The following is a 25,711-nucleotide window of genomic DNA, read 5'->3' on the forward strand; positions in this document are numbered from 1 at the left end:
CTGGCCCCTGCTGGGGCTGAGTCTCCGAGTCTGCTGTGGTACTCAATAGGTTTTTGCCTGAGGGCATATTTTTGTGTCAGGACTGCTGACATGACTTGCCCATCGTTGTGTCTAAATAGGAGGAATTCCTTACTATAGTCAGGCGTTCCAAACATGGGGGAGTGCGTTATCTCTGTTTTGAGCTTGCAGAAGGCATTGTGTATCTAAGGCTTCCATTCTAGTTCCTCATGACCAGCTTTCACCTTTTTATGGCCTTGAGTGAGGGGGCAATGAGCATGCTGTAGTCAAAGACCCACTTCTGGGCATAGTTGCATGGCCCTAAATACTTTTGCATGCCTGTTTTTGTTTTCGGTGGTGACATAGCCCTAATAGATTCTGCGCACTTAGGCGTGATCTGTGAACCTAGACAACTAACCTCCGGTTGTACATGCTGCATCTTCCCCTCCTCTACTTTGTACCCTCTATTGGCAAGTGCAGTCAGGAGGGCTATCATGTCCTGACAGCATAGGTCCTCAGAGGGACTGCATATCAAGATGTTGTCAGCATACTGTATCAGGATGCTATCCGATCAGAAGTTAGCAAAGTCCTTCCTTAGTATTTGACAGAATATCCTGGAGGACTCACAGTACCCTTGCAATAGTCTCCAGTATAGCAACAGAACCCCTCGGAAAGTGAACCCAGTCAGGAACTAACTGTTGGGCTTCAGCAGGATTCTAAAAAACACATTCTTGATGTCTATCATGGAGAAATAGCAGGCTTCTACAGGTATGTTAGTTAGTTTGATGGAGGGGTCTATCACTATTGGAATTCTGGTACCATAATGTAATTGGGAGGGTGCAGGTCCTGTACCAGGTCCCTCCTTACTCTTTTTGCCTGGGAAGATCGACGTTTTGTGAGGGAAGACCCGCAAGTGGAGGAACTCCTGGTTGACCAGTGCTTTAATTGTGGGTGCTAAACCCTCATCATCTTCCTTGAAGGTAGGGCACTGATGCTCCCAGGGTAGGATGGCCCTTTTTCGCTAAGTTATCCTTACTGGTCAGCAGTAATGATGAGTCTCACTTCATGGCAGTACTGCTGACAAGTCTTGTTTCTGCTATGTCGTCAACACGGCCTTTTTCCGCAGATCTACCCTAACCTTATTTGAATTGGGGAAAATGATTTCTGAGGCCCCTGGACACTCACTGAACAGCTGATCATCAGTCACCTCCTGTATACTGAAATCAGGTGTAACAATACATGCCTGCATTGCATTCGTCTTGTCGGTGGCCAGCAGGACCCCATATTTGGGCTGCACCTCAATGGCCTCCAAGCAAAGCAGTGCCTTCCCTAGAGGTTTCATATCATGGTGACACTCCCGGCAGAACAGGAATGTGCTGGGCAGCTACAGCCTCCGACCTAACAGTCCCGGTGCATTAGCAATTATTGTGAGGACAATTTTAGTGAAGGCCATCAAGTCAGAGGGTGTCGCTCTTATCAGCTGATCTGTGCAGTGTGGGTGAGTTAAATACATGATTTTTGATGAGATAACTCCAGGACTTGAGCAGATCATTGTCCCATCTTCTGAGAAATGGATGGTAATGCTTAACTTGGCCATTAAGGCGGTCATTCTGACCGCCATGCGGTTACCGGCGAATGACCGCCCCGCGGTCAAAAGACCGCGGCGGTCATTCCAACTTTCCCGCTGGGCCGGCGTGTGACCGCCAAAAGGCCGCCCGCCGGCCCAGTGCGAAAACCCCTGCAACGAGGAAGCTGGCTCCGAATGGAGCCGGCGGAGTTGCAGGGGTGCGACGGGTGCAGTGGCACCCGTCGCGATTTTCACTGTCTGCTAAGCAGACAGTGAAAATCTTTATGGGGCCCTGTGAGGGGGCCCCTGCACTGCTCATGCCAGTGGCATGGGCAGTGCAGGGGGCCCCAGGGGCCCCACGACACCCGTTCCAGCCATCCTGGTTCTGGCGGTGACAACCGCCAGAAACAGGCTGGCGGGAAGGGGGTTGGAATCCCCGTGGCGGTGCTGCAAGCAGCGCCGCCATGGCGGATTCCCTGGGCCAGGGGAAAACCGGCGGGAAACCGCCGGTTCCCCTTTTCTGACCACGGCTTTACCGCCGCGGTCAGAATAGCCCAGGAAGCACCGCCAGCCTGTTGGCGGTGCTTCCGCTGCCCTCCGCCATGGCGGTCATGGACCGCCAGGGTCGGAATGACCCCCTAAGTCTCTTCCTAGGAAATTAGTCTGAGATGAGGGATGATTTAGCAGCTGTCCCTTCATACAGCTGCCTCCCACATCTAACTCCAGGCGTTTTGTGAAGGGGAGTCTTATAACCTTGCCAGAGAACCCCCGCATGTCCATGGAGTCTTTGGTTAGGGGCACAATCCCTTCCTTTAAACATGATTTTGTTGTCCCTGTACCAATTAGGACGCTGTATGGTGTGTTATTTACCAGCACTGTCACTTCTGGTTCCTTCTCAGACCGTCGAGTCAAGGACATGTGAGATTCGGTGTGTGTGTGTCATCCATCGGACACAGGACTGACCCATGTTGGCCCTGTGGCTTATCTGGTTCTGGGAGCGGAAGGGGATTGTGACCTGGTTCAACATTGGGAGTCCCCTGTACTACTTCTTTGAATCCTTCTGCTATGTGCTTTATTCTTTCTGAACCTCTGCGGAAGTACCCATGATTATTGCTGCCGCCTTTGCAGCCACAGCTGTTCTGACCATGATTGTCTGCTCCCAATTTAGGGATTTTGCAGTAACGTCCAGGTTCTGTCCCATCCACTTCTTGCTCTCTCTCTCTTTCCTTCTTGCCTTAACTTGACTTCTTTCCCAACTTATCTGGCATTGCTATGTAGGGGAAATTTCATTTGGGATTTCCCCTTCCGTATCTGATGGAATCCTCTGCTATAGCCATATCCTCTGGCTCAAATGACTCTCCCCTAGGCCAGGATGGGTCAAATTGGTTCCCCCATCCTTTTTCCAGTCTGCCAGTATGTCACAAAACAGGTGTGTAAAGATTTCCCCATCGTCTTCTACTACTCTCTCCCTCGGGATCAGCCGGAGGACTGGGACCCCTTTCCTCTCCCAAGCTAGTTGTGCCCCTTTCCAGAACCACTATGAATAAATCTCCCGGTCACTTGAGTGTGGTCACAAGAACCAGCGGGAGAGCATGTTCTCTGTGCCACTGTGGCTCAATGAGCTGACCGTAATAGACAGGGCATCGAACTTCGGGGAGTTCTAGCGCTGGACGGGCGTGGTACTGAGATTGCCCGGGCCTGCTGGCCTCTTAGTCTGTTATGTCTGGACCTAACAGTTCATTGTTAGATAGGGGACCCTCCGACTTCCTCGACCGGCGAATTGGTGTAATCCAATGTGGGGATAGCAGGAATCAGGGAGGACACCTCCATTCCTGTATACAGGTGGGGGAAGGTGTGGACGTCTTGCTTGCTGATTGTGGGATAGAATTATCAGTCTGGGACTCCTCGAAGATAGCCCATAATTCTAATAGTGCTTCTCTCCTGTTCTTCTTTTGCACTATGTACTTAGTCAATGTGTCTGTCCTCATGTGCTCCGTTATGTTATTGTCAAATGTTCTCTCCTTTGGCCAGAGAGACGCGTGTGCCATAGTGTGTCTGTGTGTTATTCATGGCAAAACTTGTTAAGCTTTTTGACATGTGTGGGGAACCCGGTTTGCAAGTGCTTTAGTGGCGACTCCACGATGAGTTGGGCAGTTTTTAGGGGACTTATAAATCTCTATATTTTCTTACTTTTAGGGAACCTGAAGTTCTACTCCAGTAGAGGGGAAATATATACACCAGGATTTTTATTTCTACTCTGGTAGTGGGGAAAATATATTTGGAGATTGCTAGTTCTAACGAGCTCAGCATTATTTACAAATCAACGTGAACATTAAAAAAAAATACCAATGCACATGAAGGGTCACAACCTAGAAGAAAGCGCAATTGTTAGTTCAACATCATGAAATTTGGCATCAAACAACAAACTTTGGGGGTGATTCTAAGCTCGGCGGGCGGCAGGAGCCGCCCGCCAGGCGGGAACCGCCAGAAGACCGTCCGCGGCGGTCATTCTGGGTTTCCCACTGGGCCGGCGGGCGACCGCCAAAAGGCCGCCTGCCAGCCCAGTGGGAAACACCATTCCCACGAGGAAGCCGGCTCAGAATGGAGCCGGCGGAGTGGGAAGGTGCGACGGGTGCAGTTGCACCCGTCGCGAATTTCAGTGTCTGCAAAGCAGACACTGAAATTCTTTGTGGGGCCCTCTTATGGGGGCCCCTGCAGTGCCCATGCCATTGGCATGGGCACTGCAGGGGCCCCCAGGGGCCCCACGACACCCCATACCGCCATCCTGTTCCTGGTGGGCGAACCGCCAGCAACAGGATGGCGGTATGGGGTGTCAGAATCCCCATGGCGCCTTGCTGCGCCGCCATGGCGGATTCCCATGGGCAGCGGAAAGTCGGCGGTAAACCGCCGGCTTTCCGCTTCTGGCCGCGGCTGTACCGCCGCGGTCAGAATGCCCGGCGGAGCACCGCCAGCCTGTTGGCGGTGCTACCGCCGACCCCGGCCCTGGCGGTAATTACCGCCAGGGTCAGAATGACCGCCTTTATCTGGTATTAAAATGAGCTATTGTGAGAAATATAAACGCCTTCATGGAGCACATGAATCATCGACAAACAAAACTCTTAAGACAAAACACAGTTGCATTAATTTACTAGCACCACAATTTCAAAGATACATCAATTTCAAATAAAAAAAATAAAAATTGACAGAGACAAAACGATGACTGTCTAAAAATACCTTAGCACGCTCCTAGAGCATGCTATCCTACGACCAGTGAAAGCTCTGCACTGTACACAAGACCAAGTGAGCCTGATAGTCTCTCAATATCAGCTTTGGGGACAAAGATAATAACAATTTACGAGGAGAAAAGGAGTAACTTGACAACCACAGGCCCTTCTTGACCAAACACAAACTACCCCTACCTCCCAGATCCAAATCTTTTTCCCTAATGTCCGAATCACACCTTCTATCACACCAGGGAGTCATATTTATCATCTGTGTCATGCCCAGTGGTCCAAGCAAAAAGCACCTTTCACTTCTTTCAGATACCAACAATGTTAAAGAAACCAGATGAACTGAGAAAACTCTTTGAGAATAAAAAATAATATTGAGGTGCTGGCCCTATATCACACCCAGGGCCCATGCGTACCATCTGTGTCATGCCCAGCAGTCCAAGCTGTGAGACCACAACCTGTATTACACCAAGGGAGCTAGTATACCATCTGTGTCACGCCCAGGGGTCCAAGCGAAGGATATCTCTCACTTCCTAAGGTGCCAGTCCATTATCACACCCAGGGCCTATGCATACCATCTGCGTCACTCCCAGCGTTCCAAGTGATAGATGTAGGAGGCTGGCCTGGCTTATAGTGGGTACCTGATGGTACTTACACCTTTTGCCAGGTCCAGTCATCCCTTATTAGTAGATTAGTAGTGTTCTTGCAGCTTGGGCTGATAGAGCTAGCTATAGCAGAGCAACTTAGGCTGAACTAGGAGACATGCAAAGCTTCTACTATACCACTTATATCATATAGGCACTATATCATAAGAAACACAATACTCGGAGTTACTAAAAATAAAGGTACTTTATTTTAGTGACAATGTGCCAAAAATATCTCAGAGGATATACTCTCTTTGGAAGTAAGTAAAATGCACAAAATATACACACATATCAAAATCAGGTAAGTAAACAGTTAGAACAATAGTACAAACACTGTAGAATACAATAGGATGCAATAGGCCTAGGGGCAACACAAACCATGTACTCTGAAAGTGGAATGCGAATCACGAATGGACCCCTAGGCTAGTGTAGTGTGTAGAGGGTCACTGGGAGTGTAAGAAAACACTAAGGGTGTCCAAGATACCCCACTCCGAGACCCAAAAAGCAGGAGTAAAGTGCTACTACTTCCCCAGAAACACACTAAACTTGTGATAGAGGATTCTGCAAAGACCACAACAGACTGCAAAGCACTGAAGAGGGATTCCTGGACCTGAAGACCTGCAAAGGAAGGGGACCAAGTCCAAGAGTCATGAAAGTCTCCAGAGGGGGCAGGAGCCCACTAAACCCCGGATGAAGGTGCAAAATGGCTGCCTCCGGATGGAAGAAACTGAAGATTCTGCAACAACTAAAGGTGCTAGGAACTTCTCCTTTGTGCAGAAGATGTCCCATGGAGTGCTGGAGGATGCAGGGTCGTTTCTTTGGAGAAAAACTACAAACAAGCCTTGCTAGATGTAAAGGTAGGGGTTGAAGAAAAAGGGTGCTACCCGAGCCCATGAAGGACCAGGATGTCGCCACTTGGGAGAGGAGACAGAGGGGGCCCTCAGCAACACTGAGAGCCTACACACAATAAGGCAGCACCCGCAGAAGTCCTTCAACATGGGTTCAAGAAGACTGAGCACTGCGGTCATCTCAACACTACCGAAGAGGGTCCCACGAAGCCGGAGTTTAACTCAGGGAGTTGAGCAATGCAGGATGGAGTGCTGGGGACATGGGCTAGGCGGTGCTCGAAGGATTCCTTGCAAAAGTGCACAGAAGCCCTAGCAGCTGCAGTTCACGATGTGCACAGGATTACTGTCTGGAGAGGGAGGCAAGGATTTACCTCCTCCAAATTTGGACAGTTGGACCACTGGACAGTCTGGGTCACTTGGGTCCACCACCTGTGTTCCAGGGACCATGCTCGTGAGGATGAGAGGGGTCCCAGAGTACCAGTGACGCTGAAGTTTGGTGCCTGCTGGAGTAGGGGGAAGATTCAGTCCACCCACAGGAGATTTCTTTGTGGCTTCCAGTTCAGGATGAAGGCAGGCAGCCCCCAAAGCATGCACCACCAAGAAACAGTCGAGAAAGCCGACAGGATTAGGTTCTACAATGTCGCTGGAAGTCTTCTTGCTACTTTGTTGCAGTTTTGCAGGCATCCTGGAGAAGTCAGCGGTCAATCCTTGACAGAAGTTGAAGAGGGAGATGCAGGATTACTGTCTGGAGAGGGGAGGCAAGGATTTACCTCCTCCAAATTTGGACAGTTGGACCACTGGACAGTCTGGGTCACTTGGGTCCACTACCTGTGTTCCAGGGGCCATGCTCGTCAGGATGAGAGGGGTCCCAGAGTACCAGTGACGCTGAAGTTTGGTGCCTGCTGGAGTAGGGGGAAGATTCAGTCTACCCACGGGAGATTTCTTTGTGGCTTCCAGTTCAGGATGAAGGCAGGCAGCCCCCAAAGCATGCACCACCAGGAAACAGTCGAGAAAGCCGGCAGGATTAGGTTCCACAATGTCGCTGGGAGTCTTCTTGCCACTTTGTTGCAGTTTTGCAGGCGTCCTGGAGAAGTCAGCGGTCGATCCTTGACAGAAGTTGAAGAGGGAGATGCAGAGGAACTCTGGTGAATTCTTGCAAGTCGTTATCTGAGGAAAAGCCCACTGGAGAGACCCTAAATAGCCCTCAGAGGAGGATTGGCCACCTAGAGAGGTAAGCAAGGAGGGTCTCTGACAGCACCTGCTGGCACTGGCCACTCAGAGGCCTCGATTGTGCCCTCACACCTCTGGATTCAAGATGGCAGAGGTCTGGGACACACTGGAAGAGCTCTAGGCACCACCCCTAGGGTGGTGATGGACAGGGAAGTGGTCATTCCCCTTTCCTTTGTCCAGTTTTGTGCCAGTGCAGGGACTGGGGGTTCCCTGAACTGGTGTAGACTGGCTTATGCAAGGAGGGCACCATCTGTGCCCTTCAAAGCATTTCCAGAGGCTGGGGGAGGCTACTCCTCCCCAGCCCTTAACACCTATTTCCAAAGGGAGAGGGTGTAACACCCTCTCTCAGAGGAAATTCTTTGTTTTGCCTTCCTGGGACTGGGCTGCCCAGACCCCAGGAGGGTAGAACCCTGTCTGTGGGTTGGCAGCAGAGGTAGCTGCAGCAAAAAACCCAGAGAGCTGGTTTGGCGGTACCCGGGGTCCATAGTGGAGCCCCGGGATGCATGGGATTGGCACCCCAATACCAAATTTGGCAAGGGGTGGGACAATTCCATGATCTTAGACATGTTACATGGCCATATTCGGAGTTACCATTGTGAAGCTACATATAGGTATTGACCTATATGTAGTGCACATGTGTAATGGTGTCCCCGCACTCACAAAGTCCGGGGAAATTGCCCTGAACTATGTTGGGGCCCCTTTTGCTAGTGCAAGGGTGCCCTCACACTTAGTAACTTTGCACCTAACCTTCACTAAGTGAGAGTTAGACATATAGGTGACTTATAAGTTACTTAAGTGCAGTGTAAAATGGCTGTGAAATAACTTGTGCGTTATTTCACTTAGGCTGCAGTGGCAGTCCTGTGTAAGATTTGTCTGAGCTCCCTATGGGTGGCAAAAGAAATGCTGCAGCCCATAGGGCTCTCCTGGAACCCCAATACCCTGGGTACCTAGTTACCTATACTAGAGAATTATAAGGGTGTTCCAGTGTGCCAATGAGAATTGGTAAAATGGTCACTAGCCTGTAGTCACAATTTTAAAGGCAGAGAGAGCTGGTTAGCAGACCCTCAGTGACACTACACAGGTACACACATTCAGGCCACAAACTATGAGCACTGGGGTCCTGGCTAGCAGGATCCCAGTGAGACAGGCAAAAACAAACTTACATACATGTACAAATGGGGGTAACCTGCCAGGCAAGATGGTACTTTCCTACACAATCCTTCCAAACCAGGGACAATAAGGCTAACCTTGCCCAGATGAGTCTTCATTGTCTAAGTGGAAATATCTGGAGAGTCCATCAGCATTGGAGTGGGTACTCCCAGGTCTAAGTTCCACTGTATAGTCCATTCCCTGTATGGAGATGGACCACCTCAACAATTTAGGGTTTTCACCTTTCATTTGTTTAAGCCATAATAGAGGTTTGTGGGCTGTCTAAACAATCAAGTGAGTACCAAACAAGTATGGTCTCAACTTTTTCCGTGCCCAGACCACAGCAAATGCCTCCCTCTCTATGGCAGACCAGCGGTTTTCTCTAGGGGTCAACCTGCTGCTGATAAAAGCAACAGGTTGATCCTGGACCTCAGTGTTAAGCTGTGATAGAACTGCCCCTACCCCTAATTCAGAAGCATCAGTCTGGACTGTGAATTTCGTGGAGTAACAAGGGCTTTTTAGGACAGGTGCAGAGCACATGGCCCTTTTGAGCTCATCAAAAGCCTTTTGACAGCTAGCTGTCCACAATACCTTTTTAGGCATCTTCTTGCTGGTGAGGTCATTAAGAGGGGCTGAAATGGAGCCATAGTTCTTAATAAACCTCCTATAGTACCCTATGAGGCCTAAGAAGGCTCTCCCCTGGGTTTGAGTTGTAGGTGGAGCCCATTCCATAATGGTCTGGATCTTCCCCTGCAGTGGTGCAATCTGTTCCCCACCTACCAGGTAGCCCAGATAAACCACTTTCCCCTGCCCTATCTGGCACTTTGAAGCCTTGATAGTGAGGCCTGCCTTTTGCAGGGCCTCCAAAACTTTCCATAGGTGGACATGGTGATCATCCCAGGTGGAGCTAAAGACAGCTATATCATCTAGATATGCTGCACTAAAGGCTTTCAGCCCTTGCAGGACTGTATTCACCAACCTCTGAAAAGTGGCAGGTGCATTTTTCAACCCAATGGGCATAACAGTGATCTGATAGTGCCCTCCAATGGTGGAAAATGCTGTTTTAGGTTTAGCATCTTCTGACAACTTAATCTGCCAATACCCTGCAGTTAAGTCAAACGTGCTTAGATACTTGACAGAAGCCAGTGTATCTATTAGCTCATCTGCCCTGGGTATAAGGTGAGCATCAGTTTTGGTTACCTGACTGAGTCCTCTATAGTCAACACAAAACCTAATTTCCTTTTTACCATCTTTAGTATGAGGTTTAGGGACAAGCACCACTGGGCTAGCCCATGGACTTTCAGAAGGCTCAATCACTCCCAGATCTAACATTTTCTGTACCTCTTGTTTTATGCAGTCTCTGACATGGTCAGGCTGCCTATAAATCTTACTTTTGACAGGTAAACTGTCTCCAGTGTCTATGGTGTGCTCACACCAGGTAGTTGTACCTGGGACCAGTGAGAAGAGGTCAGAAAACCTGTCTAGGAGTTTTATGCAGTTGTCCTTCTGCTCAGCAGTAAGGCAATCTGCAAGCACAACTCCCTCCACTAAGCCATCAGCTTCAGTGGTGGAGAAGAGGTCAGGGAGAGGGTCACTCGCTTCTTCCTGCCCCTCATCAGTTGCCATGAACAGGATTAAGTCAGCCCTGTCGTAATAAGGTCTTAGCCGATTGACATGGAGCACCCTAAGTGGACTCCTGGCAGTGCCCAGGTCTACCAAATAGGTGACCTCACCTTTCTTTTCTACTATGAGATGAGGTACACTCCATTGTGGCCACGGCTCCAATGCCCACACATTCTGTCCTGGGTGGTACTGGGTCAGGACAGCCTTCTGGTCATGCCATTGCTTTTAGAGCTCCTGGCTGGCCTGAAGGTTTTAACTGCCCTTTTTCATGTACAAGCCTTCGCGCTGGAAATTGCCCCTTGTAGCGTTAGAAAGAAACAAAGCATCATCTAATGCGCACCAGAAAATCCAACACGCACCTTATTTATCCATGCATCTCCTCCGTGCGTGTAATTTTTTACACCAAATAGGTACTTTGTGCAAACAAGAGACCATTGTTGATTTCTAAGACTTAAGACTCTTTAATCTTGCAAAATTGACATTTCGAATTGTGCTTATTGAATCTTTATTGTTTTGGCCTTAATTTAATCAGATAAGTATCTTGTATATTTTTTAACCTGTGTGGTGTATTTTGTTGTTTTCACTGTGTTACTGTGTGATTGCACAAATACTTTACACATTGCCTTCTAAATTAAGCCTGACTACTCAGTGCAGAGCAACCAGAAGGTTGGCACAGGATAATTTGGTCGTGTGCGACTTACCCTGACTAGAATTGTGGTCCCTATTTGAACAAGGGTGTATAACTCTGCCAACTAGAGACCCGATTTCTAACATCTTCTAAGCAATTGCAGTGTCTGCTCACCTTCCTTGTTGCACAAATGATAATTCATCCGTGTGTGGTTCCCTTCCTTCAGTCCCAGTTCAGTCTGGAGAAACAATCAGCTACTGGCTGGCTCACCAAAATGTTGCTCAAATGTGAATTTTCCTTGAAAAAACATAAGACATTTGACAAAACAGGAAGAGTTCCTTTAATTAAACTTTATGGCCGGGAGAACAGTTACAGAATCCTGGCCTGAGAACTGTCTGAAAGTACAATTGATATGAGCAGTGTTTTATACATTTCTCTGGTTACCATAAAACAATTTCAGAGTTCCTGTTTAGGTAAGATATGTGGGCCATAGACTTGGAGTCATAATTAAGGTCCTGATTACAAATGCAGGTGAGCCTCGATCTTGCGTGGACACAATTTGGGCCAGTGGGTATAATGTCCAGATGTTCCGCCTGATGGTACGTGATTGCTGCTTGTTGCGGTATGTTCTGTGTTCTAATTGGCTAAGTGTTCCTAACTTCACGTGACATCTGACTTTATGGTATGTTGGAAATGTGCGCACCCCTCCAGCTATGTGTGTTTTATTGGGGCCAGTGTCCTCGGACCATTGTGGTGTTGCTGTGCCTATCTGTGGGACTGATCTCAATTTCCTGTTTGTGCATTTGTCTGCTGGCAACATGCTGCCCCACCTGTGACCTGTCAATCAGTAACTTCAGGGATAGGTCTAAGATCCTGCCTGACCACTTACTTTTGATTTGTGGTTTATGTAGAGTTCACATTTAGAGAATTTGCTCATAGTGATTGTAGGTGGCAGGTCTGGTTTGGAGTGGGTAACTTGGGTACTTACACCCTACACCAGGTCCAGTTATACCTTATTAGTGAAATGTAGTAGTGTTCTAGCAGCTTAAGCTGATAAAGGTAGCTAAAGCAGAGCAGCTTAGGCTGAACTAGGAGAAGTGCAAAGCTCCTGCAATACCACTTATAGTTACACAGTACTTATACACAAGTAAAGACAATACTCAGTTTTACCAAAGGTAAAGGTAATTTATTTGGGTGACACAAGGCCAAAACTATCTTAGAAGCAATACTCCTTCTGGAGGTAAGTATTATACACAATGTATACACTAGACACCAAAATAGGGTAATTAATTAGACATAGGATAGTGCAAACAATAGGAAATGCTATAGAATGCAATGGGAGAAAATAGGTCTGGGGGAACACAAACCATATACTAAGAAAGTGGAATGTGAATCACAAATTCCCCCCCCAGACAAGTGTAGTGTGTGCAGAATCGCTGGGAGAATAAGAATATAGTAAAGGTAAGTAAATTACCCCAACCCAGAGTCCAGAAAAGCAGGATTAAAGTACTGCAAGTTTCCTTAAGACACACTACAGGTCGTGATTAGAGTTATTGCAAGAAGCAATCAACACTGCAAATAACAAATGGTGGATTCCTGGACCTGAAGACCTGCAAAGGAAGGAGACCAAGTCCAGAAGTTGAAATAAGTTCCAGGAAGGACAGGAGCCCCTGCCAACCTAGAAGAGGGTGCAAAAGAAAAGTCCCCGGTTGGATGAGGACTACAGAAATGCACCAAGGAAGATGTCAACGGGTTTCTGAATGATGCACTGGATGTCCCACGAAGAGAAGTTGGAGGCAGGCGAGTTTTGGCGCTGGATTCATCCAACAAGCCTTGGTTGTGACAAAGTCGTGTTTTCCGTCAAGTTGACTCTATCTGGACCCAGGAGGGACCTGGGAGGCCTCAACTCTGTGTGAGGATGAAGAAGGGGCTCTCAGCACTTTAGAGAGGCCTCAGAACACAAGATAGCACCCACAGGAGTCCCAGGACACAGGGACAAAGGAGGTGTAAAATGCGGTTGGTGCAACACTACAAAAGAAGGTCCCGCGCCGCCGGAGAACAACTCAGCGGATAGAGTGCTGGGGACCTGGGCCGGGCTGTGCATGAAGGGATTTTGCAAATAGTGCAAAGACGCATCAGGAGGTGAAGAAGACATGGTGCACAGGGGTACTGTCGTTCTCGGGGAAGGCAAGGTCTTACCTCCACCAAATTGGGACTGCAGGGCCTCAGGACAATGGCGGTCATTACAACATTGGCGGTAAAAGCCGCTTACCGCCGTGCAGAAGACCGCCAACACACCGCCGCGGCAGAGGAATTCCGCCACAGCTAATATGACCCACATCTCTGAATCCGCCAAAATTCAGACACCCACACAAGTCCGCCACACCAAAGGTCAGTGATAAACTGGCGAAAATAAACCCTAAACCGTCACGCCAACAGAAATACGCCCACACTATCACGACATACAGATCCACGCGGCGGTCTTTCATCCGCGGTATTCCATTGGCGGTACACACCACTGCGCTCAAAATACACACACTCTTACAAAACATCCCCACATTGGACAATTCAAAATACACACACCTGAAACACATACACACACCACTCCCACACACCCACTACAATATAAAACACACACCCACATCACCCACAAACCCCCACGACAAAAAATTCAAAAAGAAGGCCAGAGAGACACCACCAGCAAGAACAACAGCATCCACAGGCACACAACACCATCACCCACACAATTTCCACGCACCTCACACAACACACCACTACATATCACCATACTTATCACCACACACTCCACCCCACACATCACCTACACCACCCCATGGCACGGCAAAGACACCCCAGGTTCTCGGAAGGAGGAGCTCAGGGTCATGGTGGAGGAAATCGTCCGGGTAGAGCCACAGCTATTCGGAGCACAGGTGCAGCACACCTCCATAGCTAGGAAGATGGAGCTATGGCACAGAATAGTGGACAGGGTCAACACCCAAGAAATCGGGAGGACATCAGGAAGGGGTGGAACGACCTACGGGGGAAGGTGCGTTCCGTGGTCTCAAGACACCACCTGGCGGTTCAGCGGACTGGCGGCGGACCCCCACCTCCTCACCCACAACTAACAACATGGGAGGAGCAGGTCTTGGCGATTCTGCATCCTGAGGGCCTCACAGGAGTAGGTGGAGGAATGGACTCTGGTAAGTCAAAGCTTTACTATTACATCCCCCACCCTACCTGCATGTTATCACATACCCCCACCCTCACCCCAGCATCCCAACTCCTCACAAATGTCCCAACATCACAAACCACACATCCCAACACGAAGCCCTGCATGCAACTACAAGGATGGACAGCCATCACCAAAGCATGGCCACTGCACATACCCATACACCCCCTAAACCACCATCACACAAGCTCCCACACAGGAATGCTAGCACTGGGGTACACGGTCATCCACCCATTGCACACCATTACACACACAGATTTAACAAACATCCTTTTATACCCCTGCAGGACCCCTACCCAACATCACCGGACAGGAGGGTCCACACATGTCCACACCACCAACAGAGAAGAGGCCCACAGTGATGACAGCACGTCTGTTCAACTGGATCTAGATGACCAGCCCGGACCATCGGGGACCTCGGGACAGTCGGTTCCCCTCACACAGGCAAAGGCCACCACAGACCTTCCCCCCTCTGGAAACAGCAGCACAGCACCCACCCAGCGGGCCCATGCCTCTGTCCCCAGGACACGTCAATCAGCTGTGTGTCCACCACTACAGGGAACCCAGGATAACCCACCACCCCAACAACAACAGGGACCTGAGGGCAGTGGCAGTGGGCACACGTTCCAGGGAACGGAGGCACTGGAACACAGGGGAACTGGGAGGGCTGTCGTGCGACAGGGGGCGGACAGGCCAAGGGAACCCACTCTCCACAAGGCCCTCTCCTCCATCATGGGAGCATACCACCACTCCCAGGAGACGATGGCAACGGTACTGGCCAAGTTTCAGGAGACCCAGCGCATGCAGGAGGAACAGTATATGGGCTTCAGGGAGTCAGAACCATCAGCTCCACCCTGGGCACCATCGTAGGGGTGCTGAAGGAAGTACTCAACACCAGGAGGGACACTGTGGCACTACAAGGGGCCCCTGACACTAGCATGGACGATGAACTGCCCACCACCTTCGCCGGCGCTAGTGGACAGGACGCCCCGCCACAGGACCACCACACCAGCACCCCACCCCCGGCAGAGGGAGAACCACCTCGCAAACGGTCCCTGAGATCCAGGAACAAGACAGAGAACGATTCCAAGACCCCCGCCAAGAAATGAGACCACCCTGATTGTCATCCTACTGTCCCACTTTGTCACCCTGTCCATAATTAAACTGCCCCAGCTCCACTTCCTATGCCCATATGGGCAATGCACCTGTGAGACTAATAGACTGGACTCTGCCATGGACACTCCTCCGCCATCACCCCTCACCATTTAACTACCCCCTCCAATATTTTGCATTTAAATAAACACACCTAAAGCACAAAATGATCTGGAGTCTATCTGTGATTTCGAAATAGTGTATTAGCAATTACAATGACAAAATGTATTTGAAATAGTAATGTCAACATACCTATGTCACACAGCTGTAGTCCATGAGGAATTTAAGCAGATGTCACACAGTGGGACCCACATCTGTGAAACCGTAAGGGAAAGTCACAACTCAGTGACCATACACTGGGTGAAAACGACAGACAGGAGAGAGGTAGTAGTGTAAAAGTACATGTAGTAGGCAGGATTGTATTCTTACCTGTGTTTCACTGGAAATATTGCTGGATCACTGAGTCCCTGTTGTGCATGTCTTCTTCCTCTGCTTCCTCCTCATCACTGTCCACAGGCTCCACAGCTGCCACAACACCGCCATCGGGACCATCCTCCTGCAGAAAAGGCACCTGTCGTCGCAAAGCCAAGTTGTGAAGCACACAGCAGGCCACGATGGTCTGGCACGCCTTCTTTGGTGAGTAGAATAGGGATCCACCTGTCATATGGAGGCACCTGAACCTGGCATTCAGGAGACCGAAGGTCCGCTCGATCATCCTCCTAGTACGCCCATGGGCCTCATTGCAGCGTTCCTCTGCCCTGGTCCTGGGATTCTTCACTGGGGTCAGTAGCCATGACAGGTTGTGGTAACCAGAGTCACCTGCAAATGGTGAGGGGCAACTGTTAGACACACACAAACCTGGAGGGATAACCCCAGACCCAGACAACCATTCCCACTGACTTGCTTCCAGGTGCTCACCTAATAGCCACACACGGTGCCTCTGGAGTTGACCCATCACATAAGGGATGCTGCTATTCCGCAGGATGTAGGCGTCATGCACTGAGCCAGGGAACATGACATTCACATGGAGATGTACTGGTCTGCCAAACATACCATCTGTACATTCATAGAATGATAACTCTTCCGGTTTCTGTACACCTGTTTACTCCTGTGGGGGGGGACCAAAGCCACATGGGTCCCATCAATAGCACCTATGATGTTGGGGATATGTCCCTGGGTATAGAAATCACCTTTCACTGTAGGCAAATCCTCCACCTGAGGGAAAACGATGTAGCTCCGCATGTGTTTCAGAAGGGCAGACAACACTCTGGACAATACGTTGGAAAACATAGCCTGGGACATCCCTGATGGCATGGCCACAGTTGTTTGAAAAGAGACACTTGCAAGGAAATGGAGCATTGACAGCACCTGCACTTGAGGGGGGATTCCTGTGGGATGGCGGATTGCTGACATCAGGTCTGGCTCCAACTGGGTACACAGTTCCTGGATTGTGGCACGGTCAAGCCTGTAGGTGATTATCAAATGTCGCTCCTCCATTGTCGACAGGTCCGCCAACGGTCGGTACACCGGAGGATGCCGCCATCTCCTCACATGTCCCAGCGGACGGTGCCTATGAAGGACAACAGCAAGCACAGAATCAAACAACTCAGAGGTACGTACCCACAGTTTACACAGAACACCAATCATACACAAAAGGTGGCCTGTATGTGTGTTGAGACTAGGGCCAGATATGTGTGACGCAGTTGAAAATGAAGCCATGTGGGCCCCTGAAATGGCGGCTGCCTGACCTGTAAAGTGGGACAATGGGATATGAGGTAACTGCGCTGGTGTTGTACACCGTCGCGGTAGGCGGTCGGATACCACGGCGCAATGCTGCATTGGTTAACATTGGACCCTATGGGTCCCAGAAGCCAATGACGATGTACGCCGGCGGTGATGGTACGCACTGCCGTGGACGTGACCGCCATTTTCTATCTGTTCAATCACTCGATACCTGATCTTCGACAGGAGAGGACCTACACTGCAAGTGCTGTTGTGACCTCGGTCTGGAAGAGACAATGGCTCGAGTGTCTGGGGAAAGGGCCCCTGCCTTCACATCGGAGGAGTTGGAGAAGCTCGTGTATGGGGTCCTCCCCCAGTACACGCTACGCTACACTCCTCCAGACAAACAGGTAAGAACACAGGAAGCATGTTGTATGGGCTATGCCTGAGTGGAGAGGGCTGGATGTAAGAAGGAAGGGGGCAGAGTGCTGCGTGCATGAAAGACGGTGAATGCATGTGCCACATGGCAAGGGTAGGGATGGGGGCCAATCACTTTGACGGTGCAGTTGTTAATGACTTCTCTTCTTCCCCTGTACATTTCATGTAGGTCAGCGCCCATCAGAAGAAAGATATTTGGCGTGCCATTGCCAAGGACGTCTGGACCCTGGGGGTCTACCACAGACGGAGCACCCACTGCCGGAAAAGATGGGAGGACATTCGCCGCTGGAGCAAGAAGACGGCGGAGACTCAGCTGGGGATGCCCTCCCAACGTGGGAGGGGTGCCCGTCGCACCATGACCCCCCTGATGTTCAGGATCCTGGTGGTGGCCTACCCGGAGTTGGATGGGCGCTTGAGGGCATCACAGCAGACACAAGGGGGTGAGTACACTCTCATTCTGCTGACTTTGCACTCAGTGGAGTTTTCTGGGTGGGGGAGGAGGGCTGTGGGTTTCCCTAGGCCAGGGCGAGTTCTGTAGGCAAGGCCCCTCCGTAAGGCAGGCCATGTGGCACCCCACCCCACCTCTGTAGACTGCCAAGTACAGCTATTCATGCCCCTGTGTCATCTATGTGTGCAAATGTCATCCATAGCCTTGTAGGCCATTTCCCAGGAATTGAATAGTGGAGCCCAAGAGCACGGCGTAGTGCAGGGGGCTTCTGTGTCTGTCTTGTCCGCCAACGGTAGCGGTAATCCATGCACTCAACATGTCTTTTTTCTGTCGTCGTCCCCCTTTTTGTGGTCTCCCTGTTCTTGTGTGCATTAGCATCATCAGGCGGAGGAGCAGTGGCACCGGAGCACGAAGGAGCTGCATCCCACATGGCCCTGGAGGGCGAGACTATGGACTCGGAATTCACCAGTGGGACGGAGGGCGAGGGGAGCTTCACGGCGGGGACCGGAGCTGACACCAGCGACACGGACACGTCCTCTGATGGGAGCTCCCTTGTGGTGGCGGCAACATCTGTGCCCCCCGCATCTACAGCTACAGCCGCCACCCCCCTACCAGCACCGCCCTCCCAGCAGCCCCTCTGCCTTCACCCCGTTTCTGCTCACCTAGGAGGGTGGGCATCACCTTCGCCCCAGGCACCTCAGGCCCTGCCCCAGTCACCCCTGCTGCCCTCAGTGAGGAGACCATTGACCTCCTCAGGTCCCTCACTGTTGGGCAGGCAAACATAAGCACCACACATCCCACAGGCACTCACGCAAGCAACACACACATGCAGACACACCAACATCCACTGCCTCCACTGGGTCCCCCTCCTCCTCGTCTCCCTCCTCCCTCCCAGTCTCGTCTACACTCACACCTGCATGCACTACCTCTACAGCCACTACGTCCCTCATCAGCACATCCACCAGCACACCCCGCTCACGTGCAGTCACCACCCCCACTACCATTCACACGTCCCCTGTGTCCTCTCCCAGTGTGTCTGTGACGCCCCCTCCCAAGATACACAAACGCAGCCACACACCCACCCGACAGCCATCCACCTCACGACAGCCTCCAGCGCATGCACCTTCAACCAAAGTCACCAAACGTACACCTCCTACTACCACCACCTCTTCCTCTACTTCCAAACCCCCTCCAGCTACCCGTCCCAGTGTGTCCAAGAAATATTTCATGTCCAGCCTTGACCTTTTTCCCACACCTCCCCCACCCCGTCCATCTCATAGGTCCCGAAGTTGCACCTGAGCCACAACATTACCGGGACCAGTGGTGCCTGTAGTCACCGGTATGTGGAGTGCACCCGCCACCAGGTCAGCCAGTGTGGCACGGAGCCACAGCACAGCCCGTCCCCCACCTGTGAAGCATCAGAAGTTGGCCAGTGCCAGGCAGGAGAGGGGAAGACTCCAGCCACCAAAGCAACTCCCAGGGGTCCCGGTGGGAGTGTGGAGTCAGCTGTGACACCTCCCAAGGTGGGGAAGGGCCACAAGAAACCCGACAAGTCTGGGAAGAGCTGCACGGCGGAGAAGACCGCCATCATCCCCGCTGTCCAGGAGGCCACCGCCAGCCCCAGCCCAGCTGCCCAGGAGGCCACCGTCATCCCCAGCCCAGCTGCCCCAGCCCGCTGTGCCATGAAGGACCGTCAGCACAAGCCCCGCTGGGCCATGTAGGACTGTCAGCACAAGCACCGCTGGGCCATGAAGGACCGCCAGCACAAGCACCACTGGGCCATAAAGGACCGCCAGCACAAGCACCGCTGGGCCATGTAGGACCTCCAGTACAAGCCCCGCTGGGCCATGAAGGACCGCCAGCACAAGCCCCGCTGGGCCATGAAGGACCACCAGCAGAAGCCCCGCTGGGCCATGAAGCACCGCTGAACAGGGCACCGCCAACTCAAGCACTGTTGAACCGGGCACTGCCAACTCAAGCACCGCTGAACCGGGCACCGCCATCTCAAGCACCGCTAAACAGGGCACCGCCAACTCAAGTACCGCTGAACAGGGCACCGCCAACTCAAGCACCGCTGAACAGGGCACTGCCAATTCAAGCACCGCTAGCCCATGAGCGGCAGGGGCACTGATGCAACTGGGTCCGTCACGGGGTGAGTGATGCACTCTGGGCACCAGTCCCCCTTCAGAACCAGTGGAGACATCCATCCGCTACCTCTGTCCTTCACAGGATGAAGCACTCTGGGCACCAGTCCCCCTCCAGTACCAGTGCAGAGATCCATCCACTACCTCTGTCCTTCACAGGATGAAGCACTCTTGGCACCAGTCCCCCTCCAGAACCAGTGGAGACTGTTATCCACTTGAGAGACTGTGGCTTTGCACTCCCCAGGATTGAACAGTGGGCAAACCACCCACTGTAGAGACTTGAGAGACTGTGGCTTTGCACTCCCCAGGATTGAACAGTGGGCAACCCACCCACTGTAGAGACTTGAGAGACTGTGGCTTTGCACTCCCCAGGATTGAACAGTGGGCAAACCACCCACTGTAGAGACTTGAGAGACTGTGGCTTTGCACTCCCCAGGATAGAGCAGTGGGCAAACCACCCACTGTAGAGACTTGAGAGACTGTGGCTTGCACTCCCCAGGATTGAACAGTGGGCATTGAACCCCCTCGTGGATCTGGCGTTGTGCACTCATCCGGCTGAGGTGCCCCCTTCCCTTCCCCCAGAGGTGCCTGTTGTATTTCTATCTGATGCCCCTGCAGTGTTCTCTCTATTTTGATCGGGTATCGAGTGTGGGCCTCGCCCATGCATTTTGGGCCCAGTGGTCCACGGACTATAAATGGTGCAATACCTGGACTTGTATTATTGGTGTATATATTTGTTTATAGTGTATATATATTTTGGAGTACTGGATTTTAATAGATTACAATCGTTCACCTCATTTCCTTTTGTCTTTGCATTCTTCCGGGGGGCTTGTGGGGTGTAACTGTAATGTATCAACATGTATTAGTGTGTGTGTTGTAGTGGGTGAGGGTGGGGGTGGGGGTGTTGCGTGTGTGTGTCCCTGTTTTTTGCCTCCCCCCTCCTCTGTGTCGTAGGTGCAGTACTCACTGTGGTCTTTGCCGCTGGCGTTCGTGCTCTTGGTAGAGGAGCAGGAAGACTATCGCAGGTAGAATTTGGAGTTCCGGTTCCATGGTGTCCTCATTCCTCGTGGGGTGTGTAGAGGTGAGCGTTTTCCCTTCAAAATTCCTGTTTCCGCCGTGTTTTTATCCGTGGTGAATCAGCCCCGGAAAAGGTGGCGGATTGGCCTGTCATAATAGTGTGGGCTGTACATTGTCTCCCGCCTGTCTGTTGGCAGTGACCACCGCGCTGTTTGTTTGTACCGCTGTGGCGGTCTGAGTGTTAAAGTGGCTGTCTTTGTTGGCGGTTTCCGCCACAGTCGTAATTGCAATTTTTTTACTGCCGGCCTGTTGGCGGTCTTACCGCCGCTTTAACACCGTCCGCCAGGGTTGTAATGACCACCAATCTGTGTCGATGGGGTCCACCCTCTGAGTTCCAAGGAACACTCTCGTCTCCAGGAGAAGAGTCCAAGAGATCCGGTCGTTGACTTAGAAGGTGCCTGCGTGAGCAGGGAAGTGACTCTGTCACTTCACGGGAGATTTCTTTGGTCCTTCTGGGTAAGGGTGAAGACAGCGAGTCCCCAGATCATGCACACCATGAAACCTGCTGCGGTGTGCTGGCTGGAGTTAAAGTTGCAGAGAAAAAGTAGCCCTTCTGGATACTTTGTTGCTGTTACAGCAGTTCCTGGAGCAGGCAGCGGTTGATCCGAGGTCAGAGGATGAAGTAGTAGTTGCAGAGGATTCCTGCTGGAAACCTGCAAGTAGAATCTGAAGAGAACCCACAGGAGAGACCCTAAATAGTCCTCAGAGGAGGATTGGCCACCTAGTCAGGTAAGCACCTATCAGGAGGGGTCTCTGATGTCACCTGCTGGCATTGGCCACTCAGAGGCCTCCAGAGTGTCCCCACACCTTGCGAAGCAAGATGGCTGAAGTCTATGACACACTGGAGGAGCTCTGATCACCACCCCTAGGGTGGTGATGGACAAGGGAGTGGTCACTCCTCTTTCCTTTGTCCAGTTTCGCACCTGAGCAAGGACAAGGGGTCCCTGAACCGGCGTAGACTGGCTTATGCAAGGAGGGCACCATCTGTGCCCTTCAAAGCAGTTCCAGAGGTTGGGGGAGGTTACCCCTTCCCAGCTTGTAACACCTATTTCCAAAGGGAGAGGGTGTAACACCCTGCTCCCAAAGGAAATACTTTGGGGCATATTTATACTCCGTTTGCACCGAATTTACGTTGTTTTTTTCAATGCAAATTCGACGCAAAACGAACTCCATATTTATACTTTGGCGTTAGGCGCGTCTAGCGCCAAAGTTCATGGAGTTAGCGTCATTTTTGGGCGTGAACACCTTCCTTGCGTTAATGAGATGCAAGGTAGGCGTTCCCGTCTTAAAAAATGACTCCCAGGCATGTGCGTGGTATTTATACTCCCGGGCAAAAATCACGCCCGGGAGTGGGCGGGGCAAAAAACCCCGCATTTGCGCCTCTTTTTAACGCCTGGGTCAGGGCAGGCGTTAAGGGACCTGTGGGCTCAGAATGAGCCCAGAGGTGCCCTCCCCTGCCCCCAGGGACACCCCCTGCCACCCTTGCCCACCCCAGGAGGACACCCAAGGATGGAGGGACCCATCCCAGGGAAGAAAAGGTAAGTTGTGGTAAGTATTTTTTTTTTTGTGGCATAGGGGGGCCTGATTTGTGCCCCCCTACATGCCACTATGCCCAATGACCATGCCCAGGGGACATAAGTCACCTGGGCATGGCCATTGGGCAAGGGGGCATGACTCCTGTCTTTGCTAAGACAGGAGTCATGTTAATGGCGTCTGGGCGCCCAAAAAAAATGGCGCAAATCGGGTTAAGACGATTTTTTTGCCTCAGCCTGACTTGCCCCATTTTGGGACGCCCAAACGCCATTTTTCCCTACGCCCGCGCTGCCTGGTGTACGTCGTTTTTTTTCACGCACACCTAGCAGCGCCGGTCAGCTAACGCCGGCTAACGCCATTCAATAAATACGGCGCCCGCATGGTGCTTCAGAATGGCGTTAGCCGGAGCTAATTTTTTTGGCGCAAAACTGCGTTAGCGCAGTTTTGCGTCAAAAAGTATAAATATGGCCCTTTGTTCTGCCTTCCTGGGACTGAGCTGCTCAGACCCCAGGAGGCCAGAACCCTGTCTGTGAGGCGGCAGCAGATATAACTGCATCGCAAGCCTCAGAGAGCTGGTTTGGCAGTACTGGGGGTCCATGTTGGAGCCCCCTGGATGGATGGAACTGGCTCCCCAATACCAGATTTGGAATGGGGGGACAATTCTATGATCTTAGACACCTTACAAGGCCATATTCAGAGTTACCATTGTGAAGCTACATATGGTTATATGTAGTGCACGCATGTAATGGCGTCCCCGCACTCACAACGTTCCGGGAATTGGCCCTGAACTATGTGGGGGCACCTTTGCTAGTGCAAGGGTGCCCTCACACTTAGTAACTTTGCACCTAACCTTCAGCAAGTGAAGGTTAGACATATAGGTGACTTATAAGTTACTTAAGTGCAGTGAAAACGGCTGTGAAATAGTGTGTGCTTTATTTCACGCAGGCTGCAGTGGCAGACCTGTGAAAGGGTTTGTCTGAGCTCCTTAGGGGTGGCAAAAGAAATGCTGCAACCCATAAGGATCTCCTGGAACCCCAATCCCCTGGGTACATAGGTACGATATACTAGGGACTTATAATGGGGGTCCAGTGTGCCAATTGAAATTGGTAAATGAAGTCACTAGCCTATAGTGACAAATTTAAAAGCAGAGAGAGCATAAGCACTGAGGTTCTGATTAGCAGAGCCTCAGTGACACAGTTAAGCACTATACAGACACACACATTAGGCCATAAAGTATGAGCACTGGGGTCCTGACCAGCAGGATCCCAGTTAGACAGGCAAAAACATACTGACATACAGGCAAAAATGAGGGTAACATGCGAAGAAAGATGGTACTTTCCTACAGTGATGCAATTTCGTTTTAATATTAATGAGTCATTGTGTGCATCAACATCAACTTTTTCAATATTAAAATTTCCAACCACCCTGCTTCTGCACCTGATCTCTGCCCACTGTGAGCCTACCCTGCCTAGTGGTGCCATCCCAGACCTGGACCCTTGACAATGGGACTTAGGTGCTTTCTCTGCAGAACCGACACATCCTCTTCTGAGCGGAGCATCCCTCAGCAGAGCTGACACATTTCCGCAGCTCAGATGCGCATCCTTGAGCAGAACCAGTCACAACAAGCTTGCATCGCTGTCACATACCACATCAGGGTTTGATGCATTGCCTTCGGAAGTGCCACTTCACACGGCTTTACCCAGCACCAGCTCCTTGCATATCCTGTCACCAGCAGCTCCGAAGATGGCACTGAAACTTCTCAACGCATCTTCACAGCTCATCAGAACCAACACAACATCTTGACTGCACAACACATCCTCGACACTGGCCTTCACACTACAAGCCCCATCAACAAGGTCTTTGACTCAACAGCACCACGCACTGCAGCCTCACTGCATCTCAGAACTGATGAATTGTGTTGGCTGCATCATGTACCTTCTACGAGGATTCACCCAAAGCTCCACAACCAGGATTAATGTACTTTGGCTCAGTGGGCCTAACTGGGTCCCTTCCCTGTCACTGGCCTTGCTTTATAGCGGTCAGCCTGAACTTTTGACTTTGCTCTGGTCCGGTGTGACCGGATGTCCCCAATAGCACATTTTGCTTCTAAGCACTATTTTTTCTTAAAACATTGAAGCTCAATCTCTCTAGTTCTACCTATTGGATTTCTGTCATTTTGGTCCAGTTTTATTTATGAAATCCAGGTCTACTTTTCTAACCTGGTGTACAATCCTTTTGTATTGTATTTTCACAGTTTAACTGTTTGAAGTGTTGCACAAATGCTTCACACATTGCCTCTAAGTTAACTTGACTGTTCTTAGCCAAGCTACCGGAGAGTGAGCACAGGTTAATGTAGGGTTTGCCTGACACCCTGACTAGGACTGTGGTTGCTGCTTGCCTAGGGCTCAAACCTCAGTCAACCAACAACCCAATTTCGAACATCTATGTACTAAGGGGCATATTTATACTCCGTTTGCGCCGAATTTGCGTCGTTTTTTTCAACGCAAATTCGACGCAAAACTAACTCCTTATTTATACTTTGGCGTTAGACGCGTCTAGCGCCAAAGTTCATGGAGTTAGCGTCATTTTTTTTGCGTGAACACCTTCCTTGCGTTAATGATATGCAAGGTAGGCGTTCCCGTCTTAAAAAATGACTCCGATGCATATGCGTCGTATTTATACTCCCGGGCAAAAATGACGCCCGGGAGTGGGCGGGTCTAAAAAACCCGCATTAGCGCCGGATTTTAACGCCTGGGTCAGGGCAGGCGTTAAGGGACCTGTGGGCTCAGAATGAGCCCAGAGGTGCCCTCCCCTGCCCCCAGGGACACCCCCTGCCACCCTTGCCCACCCCAGGAGGACACCCAAGGATGGAGGGACCCACCCCAGGGACATTAAGGTAAGTTCAGGTAAGTATTTTATTTTAATTTATTTTGTGGCATAGGGGGGCCTGATTTGTGCCCCCCTACATGCCACTATGCCCAATGACCATGCCCAGGGGACAGAAGTCCCCTGGGCATGGCCATTGGGCAAGGGGGCATGACTCCTGTCTTTG

This window comes from Pleurodeles waltl, chromosome 9, assembly GCF_031143425.1.
Source record: "Pleurodeles waltl isolate 20211129_DDA chromosome 9, aPleWal1.hap1.20221129, whole genome shotgun sequence".
Lineage (NCBI taxonomy): Eukaryota > Metazoa > Chordata > Amphibia > Caudata > Salamandridae > Pleurodeles > Pleurodeles waltl.